Source organism: Phacochoerus africanus, chromosome 12 (assembly GCF_016906955.1).
Source record: "Phacochoerus africanus isolate WHEZ1 chromosome 12, ROS_Pafr_v1, whole genome shotgun sequence".
NCBI lineage: Eukaryota > Metazoa > Chordata > Mammalia > Artiodactyla > Suidae > Phacochoerus > Phacochoerus africanus.
Genome location: NC_062555.1, coordinates 8,933,417 through 8,957,500, shown reverse-complemented (window position 1 = coordinate 8,957,500; position 24,084 = coordinate 8,933,417). Strand labels below are relative to the sequence as shown.

The following is a 24,084-nucleotide window of genomic DNA, read 5'->3' as shown; positions in this document are numbered from 1 at the left end:
TAACCTGTGGGCTCCAACTGCATCGTATCTGCCTTGCAGGCAAACCCCACACTCCACACACCTGGGCCAGGCCCAACTCTGGCCTCCAGAGTCCACCACAGTATTCTGAACAGAACATTTCTTGCTGGAAAGGCCCAGGGGAGGGGCCCGCACCCCTAAGCCAGGTGTTGACAGTTGGACTGGGCAGATCTGGGCTGGCAGATCTTAGGGCAGCGCTCTGAGTCTACTCTTCAGGGAAAAGGCTCGAGGTGGAACAGAGAACAATGGACTCCTGGGATAAGGAGCAGACACCTTCTACTGCCAAGAGGCACAAATGGCTGCTGGGATGTGCACGAGAGCCTGCGTTTTTTCACATGCATGTGACTGTGCGTGTGTGTTTGCATGTGTGGATTACTTTTTTTCCCACTACCTTCTGTGTGAAGTGCACTTATTTGACTAAAGGCCTCACTCTTTTTCAAGAGCAGTGTTTGGATAGGGAGCCCAAGGTGACTTAGGACCAGCTGTGCACTGTGTACTCGTTACCGTATCTTGGGTTCCAGATATAGGGGCTCTCTTTTTTCTTTGACCCAACTTAGCTGAGAAGGCCATTTCATTTACTGGGATAGTCACCCAGCTCTGGTTGCGAGAATAGCTACTCTGCTACAGTTCCAGGCATTGAGCTGTTTTCATTTTGTTGTTGTCGTTTCACAGTAAGGGTCTGCGAGGCTCATTAGACAGCCCGTGACAAGATAAAAAATGATTAATGATGCGAACAGCTATAGTCTATCAGCCACATGCCACTTGTCGCTATGACACTCTCCTGAAAGACATCCCTGGACTCAGGTTTCCTCTGGGGGTGCCCAGAGGATGGATTTCCTCGATCCAAGACCCTGACTCAGAGCGGAGCTTTGGGATCATGATTTTTCCGTATAGTTAGTGACTCCGGCTCGAGTCAGGGGAGAGGCGGAAGCAGGGCTCTCTCTGTGGGTGGGGGCACTTTCTGCCTTTCTTCTTCATCTTCTGAATCCTCATCTGTGTCTTACACTTGGGAATCCTGTCCAGCTGGGAAGGAGTCTCCTCTTCCTTCTGCCGTTTCTCATCCTTCTCATCAGACTGGTCTACCTCGTCAGTAGCACTTGTGAACGTAGATTCTGGCCCCAGGCACTGGTGTGTGGGACGGGCAGTCCGCTCGCTTCTCTTGAGGCAGGAAGCCCACCATTCCCACCACCACAGAATCATGCCAGTTGATCTCACGTTAGCCACCACTCCTCCTTCTTTTCTTCCTTCTTTCTTGGAAGTTGGCCCACTTGGTAACCTACCTGGTCCAAAACTTCTTGGGGCTTCTCAGCCTCTTTTTTGAGCTTTCTAAATAAGCCTTTGGGTGGGATAAAGATCAAGGTACAGTCATCTCTTGGTAGCTAAAGGGGATTCGTTTCAGAACCTGCACAGATCGGAGTGCTCTAGTCTCTCATATAAAACAGCATATTAATAGCTATAACCTATGCACATCCTCCTGTATACTTTACATTGTCTCTACATTATTTATAATACTTAGTACAGTGCGAATGCTATTCAAATGGTTGTAAATACACCAGAAATGCTACATAGAGAGGTTATACTGTGAGAGTAGGAAGTCAAACTCGTAGCTTCTCTGCTCTTTGTGCATCAGATACCTTAGAAATTGGCACCCATTCCTGGCCACAGACTGAGCCATCGGCTTCACCATGTATGAGCTTAATTAGTTTCTCTCCTCATTATGGGCCAATTTTATAGTTCTCGTATATAGACAATAATTCCCCACCAAACTCTTATTCCCGAAAAAAGATCACAACACTGTGCAACACAATTTCAAAGACCAGAGATATAATGATAATTAAAATGTTCCAAATTCTTTTTATGTAACAAGTATAATATTGACATTTAATGAGTATAATCTTTGAACAGAAAAACTAAAACCTAACACACATATGCATAATCATATGAGCGCTAGCTTTGTATTAGCAAACAGAATGCAGAACATATACAAAAGTATGCATATTACCCAAGTGTGAATTACTCTAGAAATGCAAAATGGCTCAATATTAGACCATCAGTTAATATAACCACTATGTTAATATGGTTGGGGAAGAAAAAAAAAATCACATGATTAACACCATTAATATTAAAATGAGGTCAGAATTAAGCACATACTTTGTTTAAAACCATCCATGATTAAATTAGAAATTGAAATTTAATTTAGGAATATGAAAATGTGGGTACATATGTCCAAAACACATTGTCCTGTTTAAAAGGAAAGAAATTAGAGGTAGTATTACTAAGTCAAAATGTCCATTGCATCCTGTTATTGATTTAGAGGTATTGGTGAATATAATTAGAGAAGAGAAAAAAAATCAGATAATACGTAAAAAAAGGAGTAAGATGTATCTCTGTTTTTATAGGCTAGGTACTGGAATCTATGACACTATCCAGCATGGCTTTATGAGATCAGGAATGGGGAACAGGAAATTCTGGATGAAGGGAAGAGTTGAACACTGAGAAAAGGCTGCAGAGAGAAGTGGATGGAGAGCAGTGTTAGGCAGACCATCTGCAAATCAAAGCTTTGGGATTGTAACTCAGCAATCCTACTCTTAGAGTATTTGACCCTAATTAGTAGTAGTTTTTCCCATTTAATTTAAGTAGATTTTCTTATTGATGTATATAAGACCAGTCAGTCAGTAGTACTACCTTAAATCAGTCTTTGATAGAATTCATTGAGAAAGGAAAGAATTGATTTTATCATAAACATTCACTTTCCAAGAAGAGGTTCGCATTTGGGAGCAAATGAATGTGTGTCTGGAATCAGAAAAAAAAAAAAAAAATGTAAATCTATGGAAAAAAAGATCATCTGAAAAATATTATTGAAGGATCTTTGGTTGGGGAGACTTTGAAGTTTAGTAGATTGAGGGGGGTTTTGGCTTTCATTTTAGCCCCTTTTTAAACATTTAGCCATGGTAATAAATTTTGTCTTTTGTCTTGCCATACAAGGAATTTCTTTGAATAGTGTTTGAGAAAGTTTGATGTATTTTAGGGAAAAAGTAAAAGCTATATTATGAAACCTAAGTTAAAATTCTTCTAACTTTCCTTACATTGAGCTTACCCTTACTTGAGATGAAAAATTTTGCTCTCATCTATTATAGAGAGTTTTTGCCATCTCTTTAATATTATAGAAGAGTACACATATAAAATGATCACATTCATTACCCTTTTAATAAAGTGAATATAGTGATTGCTTTGGGATATAAACAGGAAATTACACTCATATTTTAAATCTTTAACAATATCCATAGGATTTTTGATTTTGAAACCTATAACTTTGGGAGTGAAAGGATCATCTTCCGTACATTTCTGTTGCTCTAAGATTCAGTTTTTCTAAGGATTCATTTAATATCGAATGAAATGCCCTGCTTTATTTAGGCAAATATATTTGTTTATTGGTAATGGACGAGTGATATATTTTGGCCTTTGTACTTTCCCAAGATGACACAAGTCAGAACAGTATTATGATGGAAAATGTGTGCCAGCTCCATGGTTTGTCGTCTCAGATTTGAATGTTAAACTATTGTAAATAAGCCTCTAATTTCTGGTCCATATTATCTGCAAAAGTTTTGCTATTGCCTATCCACCAAAAAATTAAATGAAAATATAAAGAAAATCATGTATCCATCCCTCAATTATATGAAATCATCTCAGTTATCTCAGATCTTTTTGGGGTAAGAAATAAGCATAGAAAATTGAAGGTCAATATCAACCTGTTTCCTAAATCTTTCTCTCAGAGGAAAGCATTCTTCTAAATTTGGGTCCTAGAGTCCCATTTTTTAAATACTCTGAATACATTTTTATTCTCTTACGCCATATTTAATATTACTTTACCCATTTTGAAATATATCTATATCCATGTCTCTATCAATCTATCTACCTACCTATCTAACCTTTGCCTGAGTGAAGTGCAGGATGTTCCAGGGAATACTGACTGTGTTAATAACTGAGCAAAAAAGTATGTTTCCTTAAGTATCTTGTAATTATGTTTATCTTTTTTAACTTGCTGACACCTTTACTAAAATTTACTCTCTTTTGTATAATGTAGTGTATCATTTATTAAATTCTCCCTACTTCCTTTACTACTTGATATATTTATATTATCCTGCTATATTCAGTATTAAAATAACAGTAATGCTCAGAAATTTAGAGATTAAAAATATGCCCTTTTGCAAGGTTGGTATATTGGTATAGGATGCAAATATATGCAATTTTTCTTTTTTGGTGTCACTCAAGCACCCATTTTCAGAAATTAGAAGAAAATATCCAACCAACTCCACGCAGTGGAATACTATAGAATGTTTAATGCCCCCTGACATGGAAGATAGATTTTCTTATATAATGAAGTAGCCAAGAATGATGAAAGAGTGCTTTAAGTAAGAAAGAATTTTTTATGTTTTACCTAAAATTGCTAAGTGTTTTTATGAACCACATTTTCAGTCTTAGGGTTTGTTAGTGTTGAGTACTAGTTATTTAAAATTTTTTGAATCAATATGTGCAATTATAGCAGTAAATACAGACAAATTAACATTAACCTTACCTATTTGAGAAGAAAAATGCTTCAACTCCAGTCGTTTTCTGTGAGCATTGTTTCACCCTATTATGAAGAAAAAAGGCCATTCGTCCTTGGGCTGCATTTCCTTGGTACAATTATAGTTAACTAGTCTTGATGAGTGAATTAAAATGAAAGTAATACAATTCATATTTGTTAGATTTCTCTGATATATTGAGTATTCACACACAAATGCTAATATATACCAAATAACATGATTGAATGTATGAACATTTCCACCTTTTGAATAAGTTTCAAACAAGAATAGTCTTATATATAGACGGTTTTTAAAAATATTTCCCCATCCTTTTTTACCTAGCCAACATTCATTTATCCTTTCATCCTCACTCTGATACTTTAGTAATAGCATGAGAGTACTGGTCCGTTTCTCAGTGCCAGTCATCTAGTCAGTGTCCCTAAGAACAGTTGTTTGGAATAGTGCCAGTTTATAGCGCAGTTCTTAATCTAAGACAATAAAGTGGGCTTTTTACAAATGTTAATGACTTCAGTTAAGCGGAGGAACTTTTTTTTGATATACTGAACATATGGCCTTTGCATTTTGATTATTGTTTTTAATGTTAGTAAATATTAATGGTATCAGATATGTTATACATATGTTATTTCGGAAATTTAGAGGACAATTTATTGCATTTCCTTTGACCATGAAGTGTTTTGGTTAAATGATCTTGAAATGCAGATGCAACAAGAGTGGCAAAAAAATAACTTTTTTTGAACTGGTGTAAACACCTTGCATTACTGAATTACCACATGAAAAATGACGCACTGTATCATTGTGTCTCACAGAGAACTTTACATAAAATATCCACTGTCACATTACACCACTTGGGATTATAGTTTTACTGTTGTATAACCGGAGCTGTATTCTATTCTTTTTTCTTTTATTGAGGTGTAATTGACAGGTATAATAAACTTTATATTAGTTTCAGGTGTACAGTATAATGATTCAGTATTTGTATATATTGCAAAATTATCAGCACAATCACTGAGTCTAGTTAACATCCATCACCATACATAGTCATAATTTTTGGTAATAAGTAGAGAAGGAAAGGAGGAGTTGCCTCAAGAGAATAAGAAGAAATGCTGGCAAGCTGGGCAGGAGGAGAATTAGATGATGATGATGTCCTGAAGCCCAGCGAAGAAAGTTTTTGAAAACCTGTAACACATTCTTCTGATTAATCAGGTATAAAATGAGGATGTTCAACTGACCATGAGGTTTAGTACCGTGGAGAGTACTTCTGACTTAAAATATATATTTGTTAAAGTGACGGAGTCGAAAACTTGGTTAGAGTAAGGCTAAGAGAGAATTGGATCAGAGGAATTCAACATAGTGAGTATAGATAGTGTTTCTAATGCAATCTGATGTGCAGGAAAATAGAGAAATAAGAGAAATAGACCCAAATAAAGTCAACTGATTTTTGACAAAGGAGCAAAAGTGATAAGATGGAGCAAAGATAACCTTTTCAACAAATGGTGCTGGAATAATTGAACATCAAAATGCAAAAAAAGAAAATCTAATGTAGACTTTACACTTTTTACAAAAATTACTAATTAACTCAAAGTGAATTCCAGACCTAAAATATAAAACACAACACTATGAAAATCCTAAAGATAACATAGGAGAAACTCTAGATGACCTTAGTTATAGTTTTTGACTTTTTTTTTTTTTTTTTGGCTTTTTAGGGCAGCTCCCACGGCATATGGAGGTTGCCAGGCTAGGGAACTGAAGCTGTAGCTGCTGGCCTATAGCACAGCTCGCAGCAACACAGGATCCTTAACACACTGAGCAAGGCTGGGGATCAAACCTGCCTCCTCATGTATACTAGTCAAATTCATTTCCACTGAGCCATGACGGGGACTCTTTCCTGGTTTATGACTTTTTTAGATACAATGCCAAAGACACAATCTATTTAAGAAGTAATCAATAAGCTGAACTGTATTAAAATTGAAAACTTCAATGCTTTAAAAGACAATTTCAAGAGAATTAAAAGACAAGCTGTAGACTAAGAAAGAATATTTGCAGAAGACCTGTGTATTAATCAACTGTTATCCAAAATATATGAAGAACTCAGAATTCAACAATAAGAAAACAAGCAACATAATTTAAAAATTGTCCAAAGACATTAATATACTTCTCACCAAAAAGATATTCAGATGGTAAATAAACGTATGAAAGGAGGCTCTATATCAAATGTCATCAGGGAAATGCAAATTTAAAGAACAAACTACTGTTTTTTAGAATGGCCTAAATCTGGAATGACAACACCAAATTCTGGCAACCATGTGGAACAGCAGGAGCTCTCACTTATTGCTGACAAAACAATACAGCCACTTTGCAAGGCACTTTGACAGTTTCTTAACAAAACTCAACATTTGCTCTCCAATCCAGCAGTCATGCTCCTTAGATTTTACCTAAAGGCGTAGAAAACATGTCCATACAAAAACCTGCACATTGATGATGTTATTAATAGCAGCTTTATTAACCATTGCTGAAACTAGACTAGACTCCCTTCAGCAGGTGAATGGGTTAATAAACTGTGGTACGTCTAGATGCAGTGGAATATTACTCAGCACTAAAAAGAAATAAGTTATCAAGCCATGAAAAGACAGGAAGGAAACGTAAATGCATGATACTAGATGAAAGAAACCAATCTGAGGCATTCCCTTGTGGCTCATCATGTTAGGGATCTGGCATTGTCACTTTTGTGGTGCCAGTTAGATCCCTGGCTTTGGAACGTCTGTAAGCTGCAGGTGCAGCTAAAATGACGCAGCAAGTCTGAAGAAGCTATATACTTTAAGATTCCAACTCTACGATATGCTGAGAAGACAAAATCATGGAGACAGTAAAAAAGACCAGTGGTTCCCAAGCGTCAGGGTAGGAGGAAGGCTGAATAGGCAGAGGACAGAGAATTTTTACGGCAGTGAAAGTACGCTGTGTGATATCATAGTGATGAAGTCACGCCACTCTAGGTTTGTCCACATCCACTCTGTGAACACTCAGGTAAACCATCAACCTTAGGTGATTTTGATGTATGGGTGTAGGTTCAATTGTCACATTCTGGTGGGGGATATTGACAGTGAGGGAGGCACACGTGTGTGAGGGGCAGAGGGTTTATGGGAAATCTCTGTCCTCTCAGTTTTGCTGTGATCCTAAAATTACTTAAAAAAGAATAGTCTTAAAAATAAAATAAAAACTGCTGACCAACATAGTGTGGATATTTCTCTAAACTTGACCAACCTTCAGACAGACTTCTTTCTGCCTCTAGGCCCATGACTTCCCTCCTACTCTGTCCCTTACAGATTCCATATAGGTTAACTACAGAGCCCTCCCCACCACCCCCACATCTCTTTTCTTGGACCATTTGCTTTAGAAAACTTGAAAACTTCTTTGTCTCTTTAACATGTAAATCTTTTTAAAAAATATCTTACTGGTTTTACAACCCAGGACTGTCTTTCTCTAGGACCTGGAGCTGTCATCATCAAAGATGCTGGCATCTCTACATCCTAGCCGCTGTGGATGTGAAGGAGCCTAACTGCAGTGTGCATCTTGCTCAGTTACGAAACCACCTCCTGTCATGAAGGTAGGCTGATTAGCACACACCCATGACCTAAGATTCCTCGAACTCTACTCTTAAAAATTCTGTCCTTTTATTTTTAAGGTGTTAGGTTCAGACTGTGTTATTACGTTTTCCCTTGTCTTTTGCAAGAGCCTCCAAGAAAATCTTCCTCACCTGTTTAACTCTTCAGTTTTCATTTTAACAATACTTAGTGTTATGAAATGACACTTTCAAGAAAGATTTCGAGATGGAAAATACGGATGAATAATACTGATTAGAAATAAACTTCATTTCAATAGTCATCCCTTTTGTTTTCTTCAGAATGTCCTTAAGCACAGATCTGTACAAGTTTCAAGTCCAAAACCAGATATAATAGCTTTTAAAGGTTGGACTAACAAAAACTCTTCTTTACCACATTGTGATTCGAGTATGGAAGTTTTGTTCACTTTAATACTTCCAATTTAATGTGTAATCATTAGAATTTGCCCTGGATATAAAGAAAATATCTTGGACTAAAAATCAATAATAGCAGTTTTGAAAATCATTTTCTATTGATGAGATTCTGCTTCCAGAATTAGACTTAGCCCACAATTTGAAACTTTATAGTAACATGAAAACAGTTCACAATTACGGTAATTTAGAATTTAACTCACATTCAAATTGAAATGAGAGGAAAAATAAATCCCTGTCTGAAACTGTTCTCACTGTATGTGTTTTGAAGCTTATTTTAAAATGTAAAATCAACATTGCTATTCTAGTCACAGCAAAGCACTTTCCCAAATGTCGTATTAAACTCACTACTGGGAGAATGACAAGGCTTTCTAATGTGATTGTTCTTTCCTTATAATAAAGGCAAAAATTACCAGTGCTTCTGAACTTAAAATAAGATGTGATTGGAGTTAGATGAATTAGTTCTGATGAATATGTATTTCAAGTGGTTATGTTTAAAAATATGTATCTGTGGGTATGCTTTATTTCGATTTTAACCTGAATTTAGCAACTAAATTTTTACTTTGAATATCCTTGTTTTAACTTTCTTGCTATCAAAGTTGTGGCAGAGTTATATTTTTAAGAAAAGGTTGACATAATATTTGGTAAAAATTAAAAATGTTTTGACTGTCTTTTTCTAGGCTTTGCTGTTTGCTTGTATAATGTCCATAAACTCTTCATCACTCCAGTTCATATTCCTTTGACTGGCTTTTAGAATATCATAATATGTCTTACTCTCTGCTTTTAGTGAAATGGTTGGTAGAGAAAAAAATTGATGGATATTTCATGAAACATTTTAGCTATGTAAAACAGATTCCAATTTTTTGAAGTAATTTATAATAGACTACAATAGGCATTTGCTGTCATCTCTCAGCTACATCTACAACTGTTATGCTTAGGACATAATAACAATTTTCTTATGTTAACAAATTATGTTATTGATATGTATGAGAAGCTTTAGGCAAATGATAGAAAATATTTTGAAGTTGAAGGAACATTTGAAAAAATAGAGGTATTTTGGTCTAGAAAGTTAGGTCTTCAAAGAAATGTTTTTGCATGTAAGTTTTACTTTTATTCAATAACTATTGTGTGAATAAATTATATTTTCTCTTCATTGCCCCCACTCCCCTTTTAAAATGATTTTTTTTTCCTTTTTTCTCCACCATGTCTCTGAAATGACCTGGCTTAGATCATTAAATCAAATTTATCTTTTTCAGTTTTTCCTTTACTTGGATTCTTTAGCAACACTCCAGATATTTAACTGACCTCTGGTTTTTGAAATGCTCTTTGCGTTAGTTCCTCACAGTTATTTTTCACGCTTTACCAGTCTATCCTAAATTTTGTCCTAAAACCTTCCACTGTAAATGAATCTTGAAGGTCCTTAGGTGAGGCCAAGGGCACTTTCTACTTTCACTCGTAACTTTCTCCGTGGTCCATTTGCTCTCAAGTGTGGTCAACATCAGAGTCGCCTAGGAAGAACTGAAAGCCTGCACATTTGAAACACCTCCCCACAGATTTGCTAATAAAATGACAAAACACTGTGGACTTGTCTCCTTAGTTCCTGGAGTAGATACAGAAGACAGGGAAATAGGAAACCCAGGCTCTATCCATAACTAGCAGAAATGACTGGGGAAGGCAGCCATGCCCAGAATTTTACCTGATCCATGATAGACGCAAATTTGAACTTCAAAACTTCTACCAGGTCCAATAAATGAATTTCCAGTTTTCTTCATAGAAAAGGTATTTTGTTGGAGCTGAGTTTTTGTACAAACACACACACATTTTTATTATGCTAGAGAAAGAATTGTGATGATGTCAAGTTATTCTGAGCTGTAACTATTCTGAATAGAAGATCAAGTTTACATTTGTTGCATTTAGAAAAGCATGTCTTCCTGAATGAGGATTACTTGTAGATTGTTCTGAACATTTGTACTAATTCTCTTTGTAAATATTTCTCGCCGTGTATGAATATATTGTGATAACACTCTCACACTTGTGATTAAGTGATGAGGGGTATTTTATCTCACCCTGGGCCAGGGGCTGGGTTGTAATGAGTAAGCAACAGATTTGTGTGGGAAAAGTCACACCAAACTGTTTTGATGGAGATATGCTTATTGTTAATTAGGGAAGACAGTAACGGAAAGGAAGTCTGTTTTGGTTTTAGGGACTACAAACCCAATTCAGATATGTAAAAATATCTCTGTGGCCAGAACTTTCTCACTGTCACATCACACAACTGCCTGGTGTACAGTCTTGATTCACTTGATCTATCCTAGCTGTAGTCCCTTCTTGCTCTCAGTCACCTCAGTATCTTAACAGTCAGGGAGCAAACTTTTATCCTCAGTATCTTTGCTCAATATTGCTATTTTTTAAAACAAGGATACCTGAAACCGTTACCACATCAGTGAATTTCTTAACAATTTGAAAAAGGCTATGATGGAAGCTCTGACGATGATATGGTTAGGTAGTGGGTAGGCAGTCTGCTTAAAATGAATTTATACCATCCTTCCTCATTCCTGGATATTTGACTGTGTTAATCTATGACATTATCAAAAGGAATTTCTAGTTACTTGCCTTGAAGTCATGTCCATCACTGGGTCCCAGTGGCTGACGCTAATATATTGGGCTAAAATTATTTGGTGTGTGCATTCACACCAGTAAATTCAGTTTGAGAAAGTATTTTGCTTTGTCTTGTCTTGACAAACATACAGATATGTTTATGCATACACTGAGGTAAGCCCAACATCTGTAGCTAGCTTCTTTTTATGCCAGAAATCTTTACCAATTAGAAACTGGGTGCAGGGGTCAAAGAGAAAGTAAAAGCGTGGGTGTTACAGATGTGTCACCTGGGTGAGGAGATAAACTCGGCAGTGAAGGTCTACCAGGAGGAAAGATGAGAGGGGTCACATTCAAGGAGAAGAGAGACCTGTGGAGGAATAAGCCCTCAGTTTGGGACACTTTTCCCTCAAGACATATACAAATCCCTAAACTTGGCCATCAAGAGACCTTGATTCCAAGCAGAACATGGCAGCTAGGGTGCTGGTCACTCAGCAGAGCTTTTAACCATCTCATTGGGGGAACGCACTTTAAAAATGTCCATGAAGGAGTGCCCCCAGCAAATTTCTTGACTCCAGTAAAACCCCAGAAAGGCTATACAATAGAATTAGAGTCCAGCCCTCTTCAAAACTAAATTTTCACATGAATCCGTTTGATCCCTGTTTAGGTAAAAGAAATCTCAACCTACTATAATTAACAGTAGAAAAATACTAATTTCTCTCTGCAGGAAGATAAGCTCATTAAGAACTTATACATTTTACAGAGTTCCTGTTGTGGCGCAGTGGAAACAATCCGACTAGGGACCATGAGGTTGCAGGTTCGATCCCTGGCCTCGCTTGTGGGTTGGGTTAGGGATCTGGCTTGCTGTGAGCTGTGGTGTAGGCCGGCAGCAGTAGCTCCGATTGGACCCTTAGCATGGGAACTTGCATATGCCAAGGGTATGGCCCTAAAAAGCAAACAAAACAAAACAAAACAAAAAAAAAACAAAAAAAAGTTACACATTTTAAATATGCAGTTCCATTCATTTGGTAAACAGTAAACAAGCAGGCCCATAAAAAGGACCAAATGACAACAAGAACTCTTAATAAGTGTTTTCACATAACTGAGTAAAGTCAGATAACTCAGAAAAAACCATTTCTTACAATTATAAAAGATAACAGTTATATTCTTTTCCAAAGCACCTTTGTTAGGTTATCTAGTTTCATCCACACAACAATCCTATGAGCTAGGTGGGGCGGGCAATGGAAATAGACCCAGGAGTGATCGCAATATGTTAGTTGTCAACTGTGATCTTTAAAATAATTGTGATTAATTTACTCACAGAATGTAATCAATGAGGAGAAAAGTTACTCCCAGAAATCTGTGGTCTACATTCTTCGTTAGAAATTTTAGAAAGGAGAAAGAAAATCTTAAATTTTGAGAAATAAAGATATTAATGTAATAGTTTTCAAGACAGAGCCACAGGTAATAATAGTGACAAGACAGAGTTTCAGAAGAAAATATCCACACTGATCAGAAAGAGAAAAAGACAAATATTAAAAACTACCCAAAAGAGCTTAAGTGTCCATAGTAAACTGTTGTTTTGAAAGTTGTAGCAGCCATGTAATTGGAGTCCCTCCATGACAAAAGAAGAGATGGTGATAGAGGGGTTGTTTTTAGAGATAATACACATAAACTTGAAACATATAGTCTTAGTCTGTATTAAAAACCACAAATAGATAAATAAAAAGAAAAATTAGGTGTAGCAGGAAAAAAAAAAAAAAAAACTTACCCTCCCCAAATTTAAAAGCAAGGAGAGAGAAAAAATATCACCATCAAAAGAGCAAAGATAGAACCACAATAAAATTGCTAATAGAAATACTGAAAATCAGAAAGCAATAAATAAATAATTTATATGCTGAATACTAGAATTTGATACTCAGCCAAAATGTGCTTCAAACTGAAATTGAAATAGAGAAGTTAAAATTAAATATGAACTGTTATAAAAATAATTGAAGAAATACTTCAAGATAAAAAAATGGCTCTGCAAGGAAAATAGCAAATGAAGAGAGGAGTAAAAGAACATACAAAATGTTGAAGATATGCACGCACCTAAATATATATTGACTATGTAAGATAGCTTTGTTTGACCTTGAAGTTTACCATGTTGAAAGGACAACTTCCATGCACCAGCTTAATTTTTGAACTTTTGACATACAGCTGTAATCCTCATTTTAAGAACCTAATCTGCTAATTATAATAACAGCTATCTCACTTATTAATTTTGATTGAATGATTAATTTGATTATTGGGGTCCATATTTCCCTACCTCTTTGCATGCTTCATCATATTTTCAAACCATTTTACTTAGGCATGCTTGGCAAAAGTAGCTGTGCATATTTACTACATGCAATTTGATGAGTTTGAAGATAAGTATACATCTGTGAAACCATCACTGCATTCAAGGCCATAAACATATCCAGTATCTTGAAAGATGTCTTTCATCTTCTTCCTTTGTTATTATCATCATTTATTTTGTAATAAGAAAATTAGAATGCATTTGTAATAAAATAGTATGAGTTATCCTCTTATTAATTTGTAATAAGAAAATAGTATGAGTTATCCTCTTAGCAAAATTTAAATTATACAAATACATTATTTTTAACTTTAGGACTTATCTTTTTGCATAACTGATACTTCGTATCCTTTGCTTTATACTCATTTCCTCTCCCTCAAATATCTGGCAGCCACCATTTTACTGTCTGCTTCTATGAGTCTGACTACATTAAATTCCTCAGGTACTGTTTATGCTTCTGTATTTAGCATAAAATAATTCAGGGTCATCCATGTTGTCACAGATGGCAGGACCTCCTTCTTTATCAAAGCTGAAAAATATTTCATTGTAGGTATATGCCACATTTTCTCTATCCTTTTATCCATTAATGGACATTTAGATTGCTTCCATATCTTAGGTATTGAGAATAATACTGCCATGAACATGGCAGTACAGATGCTACTTTAAATTCTTCTGGGTATATATTCAGATGTGGGATTGCCGAATCATATGGCAGTTCTATTTTCAGTTTTTTCAGGAGATTTTTATTTTGTTTTGTTTTATCCTTTTGCCTTTTCTAGGGCCACACCCAGGGTGTATGGAGGTTCCCAGACTAGGGGTCTCATTGGAGCCGTAACCGCCGGTCTACACCAGAGCCACAGCAACGCAAGATCTGAGCCGTGTCTGTGACCTACATCACAGCAACATGAGATCCTTAACCCACTGAGCGAGGCCAGGGATTGAACCCTCAACCTCATGGCTCCTAGTCGGATTTGTTAACCACTGAGCCACGTCGGGAACTCCTTCAGGAGCTTTTATTGTGGCTTTTTTGTTGTTGTTGTTGCCCGTACCAATTTACATTCCTACCAACTGTATCCAAGTCATATACAAATGTCCCCACCAACACTTCTTTTTTTTTTTTTTTAATAACAGCCATCTTAACAGGTATGAGCTGATGTCTCATCGTGGTGTTGATTTGGATTTGCATTGTTTGTGATGATGAGTGATGGTGAACACTTTTTCATGTACTTGTCGGACAAGTTTATGTTTTCTTTGTAAAAATGTTTATCCAGACTCATTACCCCTTTTCTAATTCAATTATTAAGTGGGTTTTTTTTTTTTTGGTTGTTGTTATTTTTGTTTGCTTTTGCTGTTGACTTGTAGGAATATTTTGTGCACTTTGGATATTAGCCCTTAATCAAATACAGGGTTTGAAAATATTTTCTCCCATTCCTTTGATGGCGTTTTAATTTTGTTGATGGTTTCCTTTGTTGTGTTCAGAAGCTTTTTAGTTAGATAGAACCCTGCTTGTCTACTTTTGCTTTTGTTGCCTATGCTTTGGGTGTCATTTCCAAGAAATCATTGTCAACACCAGTGTCAACAAGCTTTTCCTCTCTCTTTTATTATGAGAATTTTATAATTTTAGGTCTTATGTGTCAATTTTCCATCTGATCATAATGATACACCAATTAATACATTGCAAATGGCATTATTTAAACTAATTTGAATGTCAACTTGAAAGTAGAAATATGAGTAAGACACACATAGATATTTACTTAATTATACAGCTTAGGTTATATCACAACCAAGGTAATTCATAATCTATGTTGTGGCAAACTGTTAACTTACCTAGCTGTTTATGGTATTAAACTGGGATAGAAGGGTTTTATATACATAATTCTTAAATTCTGTAAATTTATAAAATATCCTATTATCAAGAATCTCAAATGATAATTGTCTAATAACAGGCTTTCTTTACATATGATCATAGTCTGAACAAAATCACTTTTAAAATGATTATATAATTTCTGCATTTAAACCAGGATTATTGCAAAATATTTTATATGATTCTATTCATGTATATAGAAAAAAAGTTATAGTTACGATTTAGCCATATCAGAAAGAGTTGTTTTAATAAGGCCAATGCAAATTTGCATTAAGAAAATCTTTCTTCCTAATGATAAAAGATGGATGGGTCATGAAGTCCTTTCTTGACTCTGAAAAATAGAGATATGTTTGTCTTTTTTTTTTTTGTAAGAAAATTTTGGAAAAAAAATATCTTTATAGATTGTGAAATGCATGAAATATGTTGGATGGTGTTTTCAACATTACAAAGAATAATAGAAAGAATAAATGTCCAAAAACCACAGGACTAATGATGTAAAAATTCAAAGAATCATTCATGAGATGAATACAGCTCAGTAAGCCTCTGCTGTAGCTTGCCAGTAAGTTCAGGGCTTTCATTTGTTGCTTGAAGATACATTCTAATGAAGATTTCTTTCAGCCCTATGAAAAACTTCAACATCTTCCTAAAAACGAAGGAAAAAACATCCAGTTTATTTCACTTTGTATATGAGGTTCATTATTTCTCTCCCCTCTCTTAAGGGATAGCATTATATTTTTTTCCTTTGTGATGGTATTATGAAATTTTTATTTCTTTCTATTTCTACATTTCAGCAACTAATTATCTTAAGACATTATTATAGTTTTTTTAAACATTCCAGTCAATTACAGAGCTATTCTCTTTGTTTACCTTTTACGATTCTCTAAGTATATTTAATGTCAGTATAGTTGAGAAGTACTTTCAGGTCAGTCTGTTTATATATACGAGTCTTCACCTTTTGACATAACCTGTGAAATGTCATTTAAAAATGAGTATCATTTATTATTTATAATTGCAAGCACATATTTCAGATTACACTTGCTTAAGTGTTAGTTCAGTGAGCCGGTGAGGAGGCAAGCTAACAATGGAAGGACAACTTTTCATTAAAAACTCGTAGTACTGTTAAAAATGAACAAGAAAACCTTTTTTATGTTCGAAATTGTGAAATATGTGTTTTGAAAAGATTATTTTAAAATAATATCATGTGAGGAGTTCCTTCGTGGTGCAGCGGACACGATTCCGTTGGATCCCTGGCCTCGCTCCGTGGGTTAAGGATCCGGCGTTGCCGTGAGCTGTGCTGTAGGTCACAGAAGTGGCTCAGATCTGGCGTTGCTGTGGCTCTGGCGTAGGCCAGCAGGAGTAGCTCTGATTAGACTGCTAGTCTGGGAACCTCCATATGCCGTGGGTGCGGCCCTAAAAAAGACAAAAGACAAAAATAAAATAAAATAAAATTATGTGTATTTCCATAATTTGCTCCCAAAGAAGAACATGTATCTAAAAGTAGTTATTTGAATTTCTGCACTACTTTTAGTTTTCTCAGCCAGAAATTAAAACTACTTTTGTTTGACACTTTTGTGAGGTAATTCATGGTAAGTTACGAAATTAACATTGAGAATGATAATAGACATAATATTAAGATGATAGGCCAAGCACAAGCTAAACTTTATGATCAGCTTTGCAAGTGTCATATATATTACACTATCGAGAGACGAAATAGTAGAGTTTTTACGTGTTCCATGCATAATCTATATTTATTTATTTAATGCAACGACTAAATTAACGTGTTTTGGTACTCCTTTGTGCCAGAGAAAATGCTAATAAACAGTCGGCGTGGATTGTCCCAAGTGATCCTCACTACTCAGAACCCTAGACTGCACAAATTTTAGAATATATTACTAGCTCCATTTGGAAGATGGGGAAGTGAGATTTTGCAGTTGTGCTGTGGGCAGTCATACAGCTGTTAACTGATAAACTTCAGAACTCAAGATAAGGTCTGCTAAACTCCACAAACTTGAACCTTCCCCCTTTGTTCATGTGCATCACAGAAGTTTTGTCAAATCTTGATAAATGTGAAATAAACCCAACATCAAAACAGAGAGAATAATGGAATGCATACCCAATTGATGTATATGGTATTTGATGTTGGCAAATTTTTTTCCCGATTTACATTTCTATATTTGGTAATATGATTACAAGAGAAAATATTTTTTTATTATTAATTTGAGTTATTTCAATATACCTCGCTATAACATAAGCCTTCAAGAGACTTAGATTGGAAGAAGACAGAAAAAATATAACACAAAATGTTGACTGCACCTAGTTGCATGTGGGATAAACAGAGTAGAATGAGTGAATGGAGAGTAGGTGGTGCTTTTTTTTAAAGGATCCTCATTTGATATTTGAGTGTTTGAGCAGATGCCCAAATAACAAGGAAAGGCAGAGCTTGTAGTTTTTGAAGATAAACAGTCCAGGCCTGGAGACAAACACTGTGAATGACTGCAGGAATGTGTATGGTGGAACTGAGGACGTACAAGGCAGAAGGTACAGTCGGAGCTGGTCGGACAGAGGGAGGTCAGTAGAAGAGGGTGTCAGAGAGGTGACTGGGAAGGGGTGTATAGGATGCAGTAACTTTTTGATGAGGAGAGTAGGTTTTTGTTTGTTTTTTTGAGTGAAATGGGAAACTTTTGGAGGGATTTGAGTCAAGAGCGATGGAATTGTCATATTTCAGTAAGACCATTTTGGAAATTATCTATTTGAGGCAAACGTAAAAGCAGCATGTAAATGTTCTCATTTAGAGGATACAGAAATAGTTTACCTGAGAGATGAGGCTGCCTGGAGATGAGGTAGTGGTAAGTATTCAGATTCTGCATAAAACAAAGGTGGGGACAGCTACAGTTGAAGATGAAGTGGATAAGATAAGCACAAAAAGATGGGTGATGAGTGATTCCAAGATTTGGGGTTGAATAAATGGAAGACTTGAATTTAGAGCCAATTTGTAAGATCAGGGTTTAAAAAATATCTTAAAAACGTTTTCCTTTCCTAGATGAATCATCATTGATTACTACGTTTATTCAAATTTCCATCTTTCCCAGGAGTAAAAATAAAACTATATGAATAAGCAAACTTAAAGCCATGTCTTTGAACTTCTGTTTAGCTGTGAAATGCATTCATTTTAGTGCTCATTTCTTAATGGAGAAGCATTTATGTAAAGTCCTTTATATCCAGTGAAGTTTTCTTTTGGGTGAAAAAAAACTCATAGTAAATTGTTGGAAGCATAATTAATTAGGCAAACAAGTGAAGTGCATTTTCAGAGGGAACATTATGATAAAGGAGATATCTGAAAAAAGGCTTAAACAAGCGAAAATCCTGTCTCTGGACCAGGTTTGAAATATAATCTACGTCTTCCCTCTTGTAAGAACTATAAAAAAGTGTTTTACATTTGGGTAAGATTGCTGTCATCCTTGCAGTTTTAGAATTGCCATTTATGATACAATTAAACACCTTTATTTGCAAGCACACTTGTGAATAATATGCATTCCTAGAGAGACATTTCTCACCTGAGTGATCAAGAGTTTGGGTTCATTTGTTCTCTTAGGCTTATCTAAGGCTGAAATCCAAGCAGGGACAGCACAGTAGCAGTTTTACCATGGACATGTCGAAACCATTGTTAACAGCTATTTTTTAAAATTTTTATTTTTTATTGAAGTATAACTTGTCTTACAATGCTGTGTGAGTTTCAGGTGTACATAAAATGATTCAGTTATACATGTACATGTATCCATTCTTCTTTAGATTCTTTCCCCATATAGGTTATTACAGAAAACTGAGTAGAGTTCCCTGTGCTATACAGGAGGTCCTTGTTCATTATCTATTTTGTATGTAGTAGTATGAATATGTTAATTCCAAACCCCTAATTTATCGCTCCACCCCACCTTTCCGTTTTGATAACCATAAATTTGTTTTCTAAGTCTGTGAGTCTGTTTCTGTTTTGTAAATAAGTTTGCTTATATCATTTTTTTTAGATTCCTCTTATAAGTGATAGCATATGATATTTGTCTTCCTCTGTCTGATTTACTTCACTTAATATGACAATCTCTTGGTCCATCCATGTTGCTGCAAATGGCATTATTTCATTCTATAGTCTGGCTAAATATTCCGTTGTATGTATACAACATAGCTTCTCTGTCCATTCCCTGAGAATGGACATGTAGGTTGTGTGCACGTCTCGGCTGTTGTACAGAGTGCTGAAGTGAGCATTGGGGTGCATGTTTCTTTTCAGATCATGGTTTCCTCTAGATAAATGCCCAGGAGTGGGGTTGCTGGATCAGATGGTAGTTCTGTATTTAGTGTTTCAAGGAACCTCCATACTGTTCTCCATAGCGGTTATACTGACTTGCATTCCCACCAGCAGTGTGGGAGGGTTCCCTTTTCTCCACATCCTCTGCAGCCTTTATTGTTGGTAGACTTTTTGATCATGGCCATTCTGACTGGTGTGAGGTGATGCGTCATTGTAGTTTCGATTTGCAATTCTCTAATAATTTATGATGGTGAGCATCTTTTTATGTGCCTCTTGGCCATCTGTATGTCTTCTTTGGAGAAATGTCTATTTAGATCTTCTGTCCATTTTTTGATTGGGTTGTTTGTTTGTCTGTTTGTTTTGATATAAAGCTCCATGAAATGTTCATATATTTTGGTGATTAATCCCTCTGTTGGCAAGTATTTTCTCTCATTCTGTAGGTTGTCAATAGCTATTTTGTTTTGGTATAAAAGGAACAAAATATTTTAGTGTACTATACTTACTGTTGTTGATAGAGTATAAATATTGAAATGATTATAAAGTTTCAAAATGTGCTGTTCAAGTTTTAAAAATATCTGATCCCCAAACTTAAAGCACAACCACACATCACAGCCCAGGGAAGACAATATAGAGAAATCTTATCTGTTGGTCCTACCTCAGTAGTAGATTTCACCTCAGGCAGAGGAAAGAGAAAGAACCATTGCTCATTTCATGTAATGATGATTTATATAATGTTTTCCTAACTTTGAAATGTACTTTGACTTTTGTCTCCTGTCAGTATAAATTAAATTTTCATTTTCTTTTGTTCTTTTCCATTAATTTTATATACCCCTATTAATTGAGTTTATTTTTCTCTTTTTTATAAGCTAAGATATACACATATCTGCATCTTTCATGTTTTCCCTCCTCTAGATAGCTTTCTGACAATTCACATCTTCTCTGAAGTTCTCATTCCTTATTTCTTGAGTCTAAATCCACTAGGAAAATAATCTGGTGCACCTGATCATTAACGTCACCTTTCCCCAAGATAGCGGCAGTTCTGCTCGTATATTCCAATAGCACATCTAGAAGTTAGAACCTTCCTTCGCTGTAATCTGCCTATGAACCTAATATGCTTATAGATTAACTGGCAACAGAAGTAGATGAAAAACAGGAATTTCACCATGAATTTAATATTTAAATTGAATGAATAAGCCTATTATCGGAGCCTCCCAACGAGTCCCCAAAATAAATTATAAAATAATTATCACTATACTTGAGAATCAGGGCATGAGAATTCTTTACCTCTGACTCTCTGATAAACATATTACAAAAATCTATTACTTTCCCATCAAACGTAATATCTTCTTAATGGCTTTGTTCCTTCAATTGTGTTCCTTTTGAAAGCAAAGCTATACCAGAAAATAATAGGAGCTCAAGACACAATGCATCTAATTTTATTGTATAAGATAAATTGTTTTTTTCAGAGTTAATTTTAAGTGTTCAGCAAAGTGATTCAGTATATATTTTTTTTTCAGATTTTTTTCCATTATAGGTTATTATACTAAATTGGTTTTAAATGACTTAATGATGGCAGTTTCTTTCCAAATCAAGACTAGGCAAGTGATACCTTACTTTTTGCATAAAAATTCTAACAAAATATGTACTTGAATTTCAAGCACAAAAGAAACATGGAGTTTACATTAATTGGGTATAAGGAAATTCTTTTCTCAGGGAATTTGAATATCATAAAATTCTAGAACAGCTTCAGGCACCATCATCAAAAATATATTTCCAACATTTTCCACAAGCTCATAAACGTTATTTTATTTTATTTAAACTCAAATATTGTCTGTTCAAAGAGGAAGGTTTGCTACAGCTTTTGACATGCTTAGGGATTTCCATGTTGTCTAAATGGTATGAAATTAATGAAGTTTCCACTTTCATGGCACCTATTTCTTACTCTGTTGCCTTTTTCTATTACATTTATCTAAATTCTTACACAAACCAGCATTGCTCCATTGACACAGGTTAGAAATGCTGCTGAAGTTGAACTGGTGGCCTGGCGTCATCCCATCGTGCCTGATTTCAGTGTGTCTCTCAGTAGTGTCAGCTGCAACTTGGTGTCAGAAGCCCATTTAAAAGGTCAGTGTATGATGTTCACAATCAAAATTTGTTCGATTCAGTGTATAAAACCGAGGTCCTGACCTCTCTTCCGTCAAAAACCTGGTCCTTGTGCAGCAGACGATGAAGTCATTACCTTGCTGCTCAGTGTTGAAGTCAGTCCCATTTGCGTATACCCACCATCCTTTCCATTGAAAGTCATCCAGATTTGACTATCGATGACAATCTCACAGCTGCCACTGAAAACAGTAAAATAGGTTTAGTGTTCTTTAAAAGTCAGAATTCAGATTGTGTCACTTCTGAGTCTGAAACAGCCATTCATCTCCTCATAGAAAAGACCTGCAAAGCCCCATGCGACCGGCCACCCCTTCTTTGACTGCGTATGCTGCCGTTTCTCCCTCGTCCTCTCCGTTACGGTCACGCTGGCCTCCATGCTGTTCGTACAGGACACTCCTACTTCTGGGCATTTGTACGTGCTCTTCCCTGCCCTTGAGATGCTCTTTCCCCAGATAGCCACATGCTTGTCTACTCTGCTTTTCAGTCCTCTACTAAAAGTCAGCTCTCCTAACTTCTTGGTGATTAACCTGTGGAACTGTCTCAGTGGTTTCTATCTTCTTCTTTGCTTTTAATTCTTCTGTGCAGAAGAATTTTGTTTATTGTTATAACACTAGTTTCTAGAACATTAATGGGCACGTAATAAACGCTCATGTATTCGTTAACAGAGTTAATACATGAATGAAGTTATACACTATCAATAACCTCAAAGAAACATTCTCAATAAGATCGATAATTCCGCATCTCCGGAGAAAAAATGGACTTTCCAAACCACAGTAGTACTTCTCATATAATAATTTGGCATCCATGAAATCCTAAACTGAAAAAGTGGTGTTTTTATTTTCCTAATTTGGTTGGATCTTCGGAGAGGACTTCTCAAATATTATAATACTTCTCTGGAATGACACAAGCTAGGATTTTAAAATAAGTAAACTATGTATATGTTACATTGGCTTAAAGGTATAATATTCTCTTCTCATATAAGTCTGAATTTGGAAAAAGAAATCACTTTTTTAAAAGGTTTAAGGAAGTTCCGGTCGTGGCTCAGTGATAACGAACCTGGGGATTTATGGTTTGAGGCTGCAGGTTTGATCCCTGGCCTCCCTCAGTAGGTGAAAGGATCCGGCATTGCCAAGAGCTGTGATGGAGATCACAGACGTGGCTCAGATCCTGCATTGCTATGGCTCTGGCATAGGCCAGTAGCTGTAACTTTGATTTGATTCCTAGCCTGGAAACGTCCATATTCCACAGGTATGGCCCTAAAAAGAAAAAAAAGTTTTAAATGGTTCAAAATAATTTTAATCATATAATATATGGTTAAATATATTGTATTTTATTATATGTACAGATAAATGCATATATATTTGGGGGGACAGACAGGTCTACACAAATGAATATTTTCTCCTAATCTCCTAATTGCAGAATTACTGGTTTGCTGTTACTACGTGTCATTTTATCTTAATTTTAAAACATTTAAAATAGTATAGTATACTGTGTTTTATTTCCAGTGCAAGTGCCCTTGTCAATAGTTCAGTAGCAACAGAACATTTTCTCTTGGCTGTCCTGGTCTATCCATGGCCGTTTGTTTTATAGTTCATTACCCAGGGGTGTGGCATCTTTCTGTCAGCTTGTGCAGTCAACTTTTGTTAGATCGGGGCACAGTGCTAGCTTAATTCCCCTGACACTAAGTACGTTTTATGTTTATTATGTTATGTTATATATTATACCATAGACAAATGATAACATGGACTGGCATTTGTCTTTGGAAACTTCTTGTCCATGGACTTCATTCTAGTGAAAGCTGAATTGAGATTCATGTTTTCAACCAGAAGAAGAAAATTCCGCTTAAAGAATGTAGGTGGACAGTTCGCTGCATTTATAGTGTCATAAGGATCACACTCTTTGAAATAATTTAACTTATTAAAGGCAGCCGGTATGGTCTAATGGTATGTACTTCAGCGCTGCTGGTTCTGAGGGATCTGTGTGGATAAGACAGTGCTTTGGACTTGGTGATGATGATTTAGGACTGTAGCCTCACAAACCCAATTTAAGAGTGCTGTGGAAGAAACAAACAAGAGCAGCCGCTTGAGGTATCTTAAAAGCAAATGCAGTGTTCTCAAGGGAGATGCCTATTTCAGTCAGAAGTAGAAACTAGAGGAAATAGAAGAGGTTCAAGATAAAGCATATTTTAGATACATTGGCAGTGGA

At 35.8% G+C, this 24,084-nt stretch overlaps 1 long non-coding RNA gene across 1 annotated transcript in view; it reads left to right on the top strand.

Moving 5' to 3' along the window:
* Positions 1 to 21,828, top strand: part of LOC125112404 (uncharacterized) — a 35,166-nt gene extending 13,338 nt beyond the window's left edge. Inside the window, exons 2-3 of the long non-coding RNA XR_007131152.1 lie at positions 8,086 to 8,205; positions 21,729 to 21,828. This is a non-coding gene — a long non-coding RNA (uncharacterized LOC125112404). The remainder of the gene's footprint in view (positions 1 to 8,085; positions 8,206 to 21,728) is intronic.
* Positions 21,829 to 24,084: the final 2,256 nt, after the last annotated feature.